This window comes from Jatropha curcas, chromosome 3 (genome assembly GCF_041381405.1).
Source record: "Jatropha curcas cultivar XTBG-Jc1 chromosome 3, XTBG_Jcur_1.0, whole genome shotgun sequence".
Taxonomy (NCBI): Eukaryota; Viridiplantae; Streptophyta; class Magnoliopsida; order Malpighiales; family Euphorbiaceae; genus Jatropha; species Jatropha curcas.
The window spans coordinates 7,115,411-7,127,458 of NC_143153.1; positions in this window are offsets into that span (position 1 = coordinate 7,115,411).

Sequence of the window (12,048 nt, forward strand, 5' to 3'; positions counted from 1 at the left end):
ATTTAATCAATTATATTTATTTATTTAACTATTTAATTAAATAAATCATAATTAAAATATTAGGTTTATTTAATCTATAATTATCTGATAAATTTTAGACATAAATTAATTAAGTCAATACTTAATAATTTAGGTAAAGTTGTAATTAAATATAAATTACAATTTTGTCTTTAATGTCACAAAACTTATATGTAATCAAGTCGTACTTGATTTGATTTCTCGTTTTCACTTTTTTATATCTATTTTTATGTGTGTAACCTTCTAAGTTTCAAATATGTTGGTAATAAATATAAATTAAATTAATTAATTAATATTTAAAAGTCAAGTACCTTGTCTAGCAATATGTTATGAATACCCAAATATTTGGAAAGTCAAAGTGGTTTGACTTAACCTTTCAGTGCATAATTTATCAGTGTAATGAATATCCCTTATCATTAATGTTCTGATTTAGTAATTAGGCATGAAGTGTGTCTGCTTTATTAAATCATGTTAGTTCTTTTAATCTTAGCCCATTGATCAATTGAATGAAATTTCAAATCTAATTTGCTAATTTCATTCTACCATGCATTAGGATTTTTAATCAATACTAATAGAAAGCAATTAGAACATTTTTCCTAATTTACTTAGGGTGATGAATCCTATCTTAATTACACGAGTATCTCCATATAGTTCTTACTATGTCCAATTACTTATTGCTTATTATTTATAAATAAATAATGTGAACGAAGGATCAAAACGTAATCATCCCCATACAAGATAGCTTTGTAATTTCAAGTTAAAGGATCACTTACATAACCATCACTTAGTATTCCATAGACACATGTAACTCTGTCTATGGAATTCTCATGTAGTCTCATGTAGGTCGATTCAATGGACTTGTTCAAAATAACAAGCACCTACATTTTAGTTCTAGCTATCACATATATCTAGCTTATGAGAACAACTACTTCCCTAAAATATAATTTGTATGAGGCTCAACAGCTCTAATCATCGTCCATTAATGAGGAGAACATTAACTAGAAATATTTAGAGACATTGCTTTAATGCAAAATAAAACTCATAATTATAACCACATTATAATTTATTTTGCAAAACAATATTGTGTCATGGATTTTATCTTTTACCAAGATTCAATAAATAGAATATAAAAGATAAATAAATATTTGTTATTAATAATAAAATATTGATTACATGAATATTCAAAATATAACCAATCAAATTGGCTATAGAGCATATAACTAACAAAAACTGTATACAAATATGGAATATAGATCAATATGTTTTTATATTTTTGTATAGAAAGACTAATAACAAACCATTTATACAAAGAATAAAAAAATACAATCTTTGTTTGAAGTATCTGATCGAGTTGATAGAGTATATTATTTGTGACATAGGCGATCACTTGCTCCACTTGGTGGTTATTCATGGTCACTGCTCGACTCTATGATCTTTCTACAAGTCCGATCTGATTAGCTTCAAATTTCTTTCTTTTATTCTTTCTGTTATTCTTTCTTCTATTGGAGGTCAGATCTACACTTCTTTCTGCATAACTATCCAAATAATAAAAGACCTATACAAAATCATCATTATGGATGATCAAATGACCCTATCCGTTAGATATCTAGTCCGATCAAATTCAAATGGAGCGGATAAAATCCAATCCGAATAGTGGTGGATCGAATATGGATTTTTAAAATAAGATCCACACGGATATGGATCGGATACGGATATAACATAATCTGATCCGAATTTGATCTGTAAAAGATAATTTTATTTTTTTCTTATATTTCTAAAATTGTTAATTCTAATTCTAGATGTGCAATTGCCTTTATTTTTCTCTTCCTTCTTTCTTTTTCATTTATATTTTAAATCTCCAACTCTTTCACCGTTTTCATATTTTTTTTAATCTCTACTTCAAATAAAAGAATATAAGTCGAACATTATGACTTAGCATGATTTCTTTTGCGCTTAATAATTCTTAAAATCTCTTCTAGTTGTTACAGTATACAATATTTTCAATTATTGTTAAGAATTTTTGTGTTTTCAAGCGCAATAAATAATATAATTTTTTATTAAATTATTATTTTCTTTTTCTTTTTCTTTTAAATATAATAAAAACGGATAATATCCGATCTGCTCCGACATCCAACGATCTGAATTCGAGTGGAGCGGATATGGACATGGATATATGAGAATATCTTTGCGGATCAAATATAGATTTTGCATAATTCGATCCGAATCCAATCCATGATCATCCCTAATCATCATAATGGTAATAACAATAACTCAAAATTAGATCTAAGAACAATATTAAGATATAGACAGCGATAAATTTTAATATTTGGGTGATAATAAATCAGATTATCTGAGGATTATTTCAAAAAAAAAAGAAAAAAACAAAAAAAGAAAGGGATGACCACGGTGAGAGCTCATTGGTGGCCACTAGTGGAGGAAGGAAAAAGAGCTTTTAGATTTTAGGTTTTGCAAAAAAGAGAGAGAATGACTATCTATCTATGATATATAATTATTGCATATTTTTCAATTTAATTAAAATTAGATTAATTTATTCAACAAGAAATCAATATTATATTTTGAATCCTTATTATAGAAGTTCTTATTCTAATTATAAAGATTTATCTTATTCAACAAGAAAACAATCTTGTACATAGAAATCAATCTTATTAAGTTTTGTTCAAAGGAAGCGATACATTCTACTATTTAATACGAAATTAAGTCAAGTCCAAAAAAAAAAAAAGAATTGACAATATCTTTGAGCAGTATATAGTAAACCAACCGAACAGACTTGAATGATTAGAAAAGAAATTTCTTATTCTTTTTTTTTTTTTTTTGTTGGCTAAAAACAAGAAATTTATTGTTATTCAATTTAAAAACAATGAAGGCAACTTCGTTTTTGCTATTAGTTGTGCAATAACATTCTATTTTAGGATTTATGATACTTTCTTCTTTGTCTTGCATCTTTTTCACCTAATGCTATCTGTTATAATTATAAAAAGATTTCAATTAACGATTCTGGATTTGTGTTGTCATTTAATCTTATGAAAAAAGACTTAAATGGTTATTTACAATTGCTACGAGCTTGGTTAGCAGTTCTAAGGTATATACATTCGATTTAGTTATTTTATTAATTAGCTATTTAATTTAATTTTCAACCATCGGCTATGTTATAGCAATTATCTATATTTGTAATAATTTTTATCACAATAAATACTTAAACAGGTTCAAGCAAAATTATGAAAATATATGCATACCAGAGATTTGATGGTCTCACTCAACTTTTTTTTTTTTTTATTTTAATGAGAAAATTGGTGACTTTTGAATGATTATGAGAAAATTCTTGTACAAAGAATATATATTATGATAGTCTAATTTGTTTGAGTCTGTATGAGATAGTATTTTCACGTGTCACAAGATCAATATTTTTAAATTAATTATTACTAAAAGAACAGGCATATATAATTAGGAATGTTGAAATTTTTTTAAGGAAAAAAAAAATGTCATGCTCTGCTTAGAATTTAGTATTAGGTTTACCACTTTAGTCATTATCCACGTTTGATTAGTGCCGCGTACTATTCTCTATATGTTGAATGAGAATTTCAATTTCTTTGTTTTTCATAATAATATATATGCTCTCTCTTCCCTTTGACTTGAAGGACTTAAAGGTAGCAAAGGAAGTCAAACTTAGACCCATATTTTTTTTTTCATTAAATATCTTTGTTAATCTTTCTTTAAAAATCGCTATGGTCGATGTGTATAAGGAAGGCAATTTCTATATTTGTCCCGATTAATATATATATATATATATATATATATATATATATATATTATCGAGATGGTTAAATGGTTCAAAACTTTCTTAAATTATCCTAAACATAGATGATTATTTTAAAGGGAATTATGATTTAACTAGTGGAGGTGAGTCATTCGTGATCATATGAGGAGATGGAAGACAGATTTTGCGGTTGATATCAACATTTGTTCAACATTTTTGGCAGAATCGTTGGTAGTTTATAAAGGATTCTAATTAACTTGGTTAGAAGGATATCGTCACCTCTATTTACAACACTTGCACTAATAATTAGTGCAAATTTGTGGAGCTTTACTGCAGTAAGATTGAAGTGCAAGGTTGTCATGTGTTCTGGGAGGCTAACACTATTGTTGATCGTTTATCGAACCTAGCGTTGGCTATTTCAATTGGGTTACTCATGTTGGCTACTCCAATTGGATTATACATTCTTGATTCTCGTCCATCAGAAACTCATTCACTCATTTTGGATGATGACAGGTGTATTTGTAAGTCTCATTTTATCCTTGTTTACAGTCCTAATTTCATTAGTGAATGAGAGTCCAGTCAACGACTATATGAGAAAATAGTAACCGGGTTAAGAATATTCAATTTTATCTAAAATTAAAATAATGATTTTCAATTTTCTCCAATATCTCAAGTAATTAAGAAACAAGAAATGTTTTATTAACTGAATAACTTACATAAATGAGAAGTTTTATAAGTTAGTAAATCATTTTTGATACATGACTAAACAGTTAGAGGTAAACATAAAATTTACGTGTCTTCTATTTTTTTTTTTTTTTGAAAAAACGTGTCTTCTATTTTTTTAGCATCTCTTCAAAGTAGCATATTCATATTACGACACATTATACTAAATAAGAATACATTAATATTTTACATAAATAAACAATCATTTATAATAAATTATAAACATAAAATAAAAAAAACTTAATTTTTTATTTCAATAACACAAAAATAAATTAAAAAAAAACACTTCATTTTTTATTAGTAATAAAAAAAAAAACCTCAATTTATTAGCTTGTGTATTGAGTTGTCTCATATATCAAGAGTTAGGTTCCACGAACACGGAATATGAGATACGAGAATGTACGGATACGACAATTTTTAAAAAGTAGGATATCCATATGCTCGTGACACACTACATTAAATAAGTAATACATCAAATAAATAAATAATCATTTATAATAAATTATAGACATAAAATAAATAAATAACTTAATTTCTTATTTCAATGACACAAAAAGCAAATTTAAAAAAAAAAATACTTCATTTTTGTTGGTAATAAAGAAAACCTTGGTTGATTAGCTTGGTGTATCGAGTAGTTTCATATACCAGAAGGTATATTGCATGTACACGGGATATGAGAACGTACGTATAATAATTTCTTAAAAGTAAAATATCTATACGCTTAGAACACACTACACTAAATAAGTAATACATTAATATTTTAAATAAATAAATAATCATTTATAATAAATTATAAATATAAAAAATAACTTAATTTCTTATTTCAATGACACAAAAATAAATTTTAAAAAAACGCTTTATTTTTTATTGGTAATAAAAAAAACTCAGTTGATTAGCTACGGTATTGAGTTGTCTCATATACCAAGAGTTAGGTTCTACAAATACAAGGCACAAGATACAGGAACGTACGGATAGAATAATTTATCATTTTATTATATAATTTTACTATTTTTGAATGATGTTATAAAAGATTATTTCATCTTTTAATATTACTTCGCACATGACGCGAGTTCTAACATTAGTTAAATTATAATATTAAATAACTAATATTTGAATTCAATTATTATAATGATGAATATCATCTCTATTTAATACTAAAATTTTTTTAAAAAATTATATCTCAACATTGAAATTTAAACCAAAAAAAGAATATTGCTAAGAACTAATATTTACATTCAATTAGGAATCCTCAAATTTATTATTAAAAATAATAAATTACAAGTATTAACAACGAGTATAAATACCGTGAAAAGTATTCTCCAAAAATTAGTTGGGTCATAAGGGATTTCCCCTTCTCTCCTCTTATTGAGATATCCTATTTCCTCCAAAAAAGATTGATTAAATCATCAAAAAAATTTAGAGCGTGAAGTGCAACCAATTAGATCTACGCATTTGAGATACCCAGGTTATGAATTATGCAATCACTGTTTAGAAAACCCAATTGATAATATATCTATCATGATTACTAATTTTATCATATTCTTTCTATTTATAAATTAAAAATAATTTAAATTATGAATAATTGCAAACTGCTAATCATATTCAACAGAATAATAAAAAACAAAATGAATACGTCAAATATTGGGCTTATTAAAAAAATAAAAAAGTAACTATCTGAAGTAATTAGACATGAAAAAAAAAAGGAAAATAATAATTTTTAAAATAAGATTCTAACCTTTAATAAGTCAATTTTAGTAAATATAAAGAATTAAATAAATTTATTAAAATGTAAAGGAATTAAATATGTTCAGTAATTTTAAAAATTTAAGAATAAAAGTACAATTCTAAAAATAAGGAATCTAGCTTTTAGTAGCAAGTCACTCATAGTAAATAAAAAAATTAAATAAATTTATCAAAAAGGAAACAATTAAATATTAAATATTTAAAACCAAGGAATCCTAACTTTTAATGGAAGTCAACCTTAGCCATCATAATAAATTGTATATGTTTGTTATAATAAAAAATTATACTTATATTCAATTCTTTATTATTATTATCATAGTTATTAAATCTGATCCGAAGAGTTAATAGAGAATTGGTGAACCTGTATTAAATTCGGACTAATTTTGCTTTTAAACCATTTAAGGAAAATAATTGAATTGAATTAACTGACATGTGATTGAATCGATCGGACCATACATACTCGATCGGTCAAAACCAATTTTTTATATTTTTAATTTTTTTAATATATTAAAATTACTTTTAATTATAATTATTTAATTAGTATAATATTTTATGACTCATCAATTGAATCATTAACTTACTAGATAAATAAACACCTATTCACCCAGTTTTTTTAGTCAGGTCAATATCCAGACTGGATTTAATAATATTGATTATTATTGTTATTTATTTTTATGTAATAGATCGAAATCCGGGTAGACCGTTGATTTTATGTTGGCTTTTGAACTATAAATTTTTAGTCGATTTCAATTTTGTTCATGTTGAAATCAGTCCGGTGGCCACTCCCATATATTTATTTTTTTAGAATGGAAAATACTTTTTTAAACAATAAAAGAATTATCCAAAGCAACAAAAGGAGAAACAGCAAGAGGAACTTCCTCAAACCAAATAGCATCATCTAGGATATTAGAAATAGAAAGCTTTGCTAAATTATGAGCAACCACACTAAGGTCTCGCCTCACATGACTGCACTTCAAAGATGGAACGCCGCTGGCCATTCCCATTTATTTGGTACTCGTATCATTTTCATCTTTTTTTTTTTTTTTCTTTTTATATTTGAATAGGACTTTTACTTAGACTTGGCCACGGAACCGGAACCGGTTCCGGTTCCGGAACCGAACCGAAAAGGTCTGGTTCTGGTTCCGATCCGATTCAAAACCGACGGTTCCGATTGGTTTTCCGGCGAATCGCATAATTTTAAATTTTAAATTTTGAATGCCGGTTTAAAAAAAAATTTATTTGAACATAAAAAATAAAAAAAACACCTAAAAATTTTTAAAATTTGAAACCGGTTTAAAAAAAATTATTTGAACATAAAAAATTAAAAAATACACCTAAAAAATTTTAAATTTTGAAGACCAGTTTAAAAAAAATTATTTGAACATAAAAAATTAAAAAATACACCTAAAAAATTAAAAAATACTTCAATTAAATTTATTTTTTTAAAGACTTGAATTGTTGAGTGTTGAACATAATTATTTTTTTAAAAAAAAATTTCAACTGAATTTTTTTTTTTAAAGTTTGAACATAATTTAAAAAAAAATTGGGCTTGAACTTAATTTTTTTTTTTGTTTAAAAAAAAAATTAAGTTGCCTACGTATCCTCTTGGGGTTTAGAGAAATCAAAGCTCACGTAGTTCTTACTTACCTTATATCAATTTCACCCCTTTTACCTTAATCGCTATTTGCACCACCGGTTGATGTTCCCGTTGAGGACCTATCGTATAAATCAAATAAATCTTCATTTTCTTTTGGATTTTCTTGGGCTCTTAGTTCGGCTTTGGTCCAATCATCCACACATGCTTGTGCTTCTAGTGAATCGGGTGTCATACGAGATCGTGTTTCATCAAATATGTTTCCTCCTTGACTAAAAGTTTGCTCAACCGCAACAGTGGAGACCGGAGCTGCTAAAATTTGTTTTGCAAGTAAAGAAAGAATTGGAAAAGTATTTGCGTGACGACTCCACCAATCTAAAATTGGAAAATCTGTATCTGCATAATCGTCACCAAACTCAAAAGAAGTTGTTAAATAATTATCAAATTCAGAAATAGAACTGGATTCCCTTGTTCTTTTTTGTCTTTGTAATAAAACTTGTTGAGCAACACCAACACCACTTACCCTTTGTGTTGGAAATTGTGGAATATTAGATTGAGAAGAAGTAGAAGTAGAAGTAGATGAAGTAGAAACTTGAACAAATTCATTATATAATTGCATAATATTTTGTTTAACTTCATGCATTACTACATTTATATTAATATTATCTTCTACATCAAGATTTAATACATCATAATAAATAGTCAAATAATCACATAAAACATCCATTCTACATCTAGGATCAAATATAATAGCAACAAGATAAAGAGGTGGTATATTTTTAAAATAAGATAACCATTTTTTTTTCATTGAAAAAATACAATCTTTTAATAAATCATCATTTTGAAATTCTTGGAGTGCAGTAATAATATTAATACACATAGGTAAAAATAAATTAGATGTGGGATAATAAACCCCACTAAATTTATAAGTAGCATCATTAAAAATTTTTAAAATATCTAAAATTTTTGCACAAATCTCCCAATTTTGTGGATAAAAATTAATATCCTCAATATTATTAGTAACAAAAAAGCATAATAATTCTTTATAAGAAAAAGACTCGATTAGTAATTCATATATTGAATTCCAACGAGTTGGGACATCCCTTGGAAAACGTTTTGGTCTTTTATTATTTTCTTTACAAAACTTAGCCCAACTTTTCATCACTTGGGGATGTGTCCATAAATATGAAATAACTTTTTTAATTGGAGAAATAAAAAAATCAAGAATTTTTAAACCATCTTGTACACATAAATTTAAAACATGGCATGCACATCTTATATGAAAAAATTTACCACCAATATTTGGTTCACAAATTTTTTTAAGTTCAATAATTGATCTAGTATTTGCAGAAGCATTATCAAATGAAATTGAAAAAATTTTTTTTGTCAACTTATATTCATCTAAAATTGAAACAATTACTCTATAAATATTATTTGCAGTATGTTTATCATCAAAAACACGAAAACCAATAATTCTTTTTTGAATTTTCCAATCATCATCAATCCAATGACATGTAATACCCATATAAGAATGCATTTGCCAATGATCACTCTAAACATCACAACAAATTGAAACACGAATTTTCAATTGAGAAAATAAAAGCTCTAACTCTTTTTTTCCTTTGTTATATAAAGAAATAATAATTCGTTTTACAGTATTTCTTGGTACTCTTTTAGCACGAGGATTTAAAGCTTTTTGACAATAATTATTAAAACCTACTTTTTCACCAAAACTAAAAGATAAATGTTCCATAGAAATCATTTTTGCTAATTCTTCTTTTTGTATTTTTTCAGAATATTTAAATAAAGAAAGGTTAGAAGCGTACCCGGAAATTTGTTGTTGAGACCGATCAACTCTTATTTTTGTTGGATGTTTTGCCTCCAAATGCTTCCAAAATGATCCATAGCCGTCCGCTTGTTTAAATTTATAAGATTTTCCACAATAATTGTAAATTACATCGTACATTTTCTCACCTTTGAATTTTTTTGTGAAATGAATGGAGAATATGTCGGAACTTTGTCTTGCTCTTGTAACAATTTTTGCTCGTTGCTCTTGCTCTTGCTCTTCATCTTATTGAAATTGCTCATTAAATTCGGATGCTTGAGTTGGAATATTCAAATTTTCATTTGGAAAACCCTCAAAATTAAATTGGTCGGGAATCATATCATAGATGTCGTTTGTAGGGATAGATGATTCTCCAATTTTTCCCTTGCCCTTACCCGAATTTGAGTTTCCTCCACTTGCCATTATATGATAATAAAATATAATTTGGAAAATTGAATAAAAAAAATTAGAGAGAATAATTACTTAATAAGAGAGATTGTAGAGTAGAGAAGAATAAATGAATAATATAGAGTAGAGTATAGTATATTGTAGAGAGAGTAAGTAGAGAGTGTAGTATATTGTAGAGAGAGTAAGTAGAGAGAGTTGAGATTTTTTTTGTAATGAATTTGTAAATAAAATGAGGTATTTATAATAAATTCAAAAATTCATTTTTCCAAAAATACCCTTGAAACTAGCCGTTATATAGCCGTTTATGGCTGTTGGGAGGGGTAATTAAGACATTTCACAACAAATTTAAAAAAAAAAACTGTAAAAATCTGACAGTTACAACGGCTAGAACCGGCGGTTCTAACCAGACGGAGAACCGGCGGTTCCAGTCCGGTTCCGACCGGTTCTCTGGAACCGCCGGTTCTGGTTCCTCATTTGCTGGAACTGGAACCGAACCGGATTTTTCCGGTTCCAGTTCCGGTTCGTCCCGGTTTCGATTCTCACCAGTTCCGGTTACGGTTCTGGGCCGGTTCAAACCGACAGTTCCAGTTTCCGGAACCGTAATATGGCCATGACTACTTTTACTACAATATAGAATTCAAAATTCAAAATTTTGGTATAGATAGAGAACTCTCTTTGCGTGTCATTTAGACATGCTAACTTACTAGGCAGGTCATATGATTATATATTTTTTCTTTTTTAAGCATTTAGAAAATCTTTTTTTCCCTAAAACGCAATGAACTGTTCTAAGATCATATATATATATATATATATTACATAACACTAAATTAATAATGAGATATTTCTATTGATTGCAACTGAAAGTGGATGATTAAAACATGATTTTAATATAAATGGATATTTGAAATTATTTTAAACACAATAAATAACATTTTAAGATAATTATTTTTATAAAAACCTATAAATGATCTTAACACATATTAAAAAAATTTATAGTATGGGTCATATAATTTATAATTAATTCTAATATGAAAGTAAGTTTTAAACTTATATTTTTAAGTAATTGATTATGTCTATGGATTTTACAATAAAATTTTAAAAAGTACAAATATTAAATTTTAAAATTTAAAATTAAGACGAGTGCTATAAATTCAATTTTCAATCATTATATTTTAAATTTATATTAGGATAATACAATTATTATTGATGTGTTCGATTAATCTTATTAGTATTTTGAAATCAATAGATGATTATTTTTATAGAGTCAAGTTTATAATAAATAAATTATAATAAATCAATAGATGATTAATCTTATTATCGTCAGCAAGAAGATAAACTTAAAATAATATTTGCATAATGGTCTTATAAGGCAAACATATTTTTTTATTTCATTTTAGAAGGTAAATATTAGTTTAATAATTTTTTAAAATTTAAAATTTTAATTATTTATAAAAAGAATATTTGATATTTTTTTGTTGATGAATTTCTGACATTGATTGGCAAAACAAGTTTTTTATTATAACTAGTGCTAGAATCTCCGTGATGCGTGGAGTAATATTAAAGAATGAAACAATCTCTTATAACATTGATACGAACACGACACAAAAATTAGGCAGATGACATGAATATGACACGTTTAACTCACCTAATATCATAAACAGGTTAAGTGAGTCGTATTGATCTATATATAACTCACTTAACTTGCTTATAGTATTTTTAAATTTTAATCTATCTAACTTCAATTATATTTAAAAATAAATTTTTACATATAAAATGCATAAATTCTTCAAGATTCATAACTAAATTAAAAAATTAATATAACAATAAAATTTAAATAGGTTTTAGTTTGAGTATTTATATCTAACACAAAAATTACCTTTTTACTCTTAAAAAACGAGTCACTTGCTTAACACACGTATCAACCAGTGGCACGACACATTTATATTTGTGTCATAAATGGGT